Raw genomic sequence first — 878 nt, 5'->3', positions numbered from 1 at the left:
TAAAACCTTATATGTATAACATGTTTATCTTTAAATCACATAAGTACTTTTATTTCTTTTTTATTTTGAAACATTCAAAAAGTTAAAAAAAACATTAAGTACAGTACCAAGTATTTTTTTGTCCTTAACCATTTGAGAGTAAGCATAGACCTGATGTCCCACCATTCCCAGATGCTTTTTAGTCCTACATAATCACAGTGCAACCATTAAAATCAGAAAATTAACACCAATACATGACTACTATCTAAACCTCAGACTCGAGTTTTGCAAATTATCTCAATGAAATGTTTTATAGCAACAGATCTAGTTCAGGATCTAGTTCAATTGCATTGAGTTGTCATGTCTCTCTAGTCTCCCTCAGCCTCGGTCTTTCCCTGACTTTCATGACCATGACACTTTTGAAGAAGACTGGCCAGTTATTTTGTAACTTGTCTCTTAATTTGGGGTTTACTGGCGTTTCCTTGTGATTAGATTCAGGTTGAACAACTTTGGCTGCAAGGATATCATAGAAGGGATGCTGTTTTTTCTCATTATATCCTGTCATGTGGCTCGTGATTTCAGTTTGTACCATTACTAATGACGTTCTCTGTGATTCCTTGATTAAGGTGGCACCTGAAAGGCATATCCTCTGGGAACATACTCTTTTTCCTCTCAAAACCATGTTAACATCCTATTCCTCATCAAACTTTTGATATACTCATTTATTTATGTATGTTCGTACTCATCATTTCCTATTTTATTCAATGGGTTATAGTATTTTACTCTCTTTTTTAATTTCGATGCTCAAATTGTTCCTGATTTGGCCAATAGAAGTCTCTCCAAGCTGCCTTCTATGGTTTTTGACATGTTCCCATCATTCCTTGAGCCCTTATTTGCTC

This window comes from Pteropus alecto, unplaced genomic scaffold (genome assembly GCF_000325575.1).
Source record: "Pteropus alecto unplaced genomic scaffold, ASM32557v1 scaffold103, whole genome shotgun sequence".
NCBI lineage: Eukaryota > Metazoa > Chordata > Mammalia > Chiroptera > Pteropodidae > Pteropus > Pteropus alecto.
The sequence above is the reverse complement of the archived record's forward strand: the minus strand, read 5'-3'. Positions refer to the sequence as shown.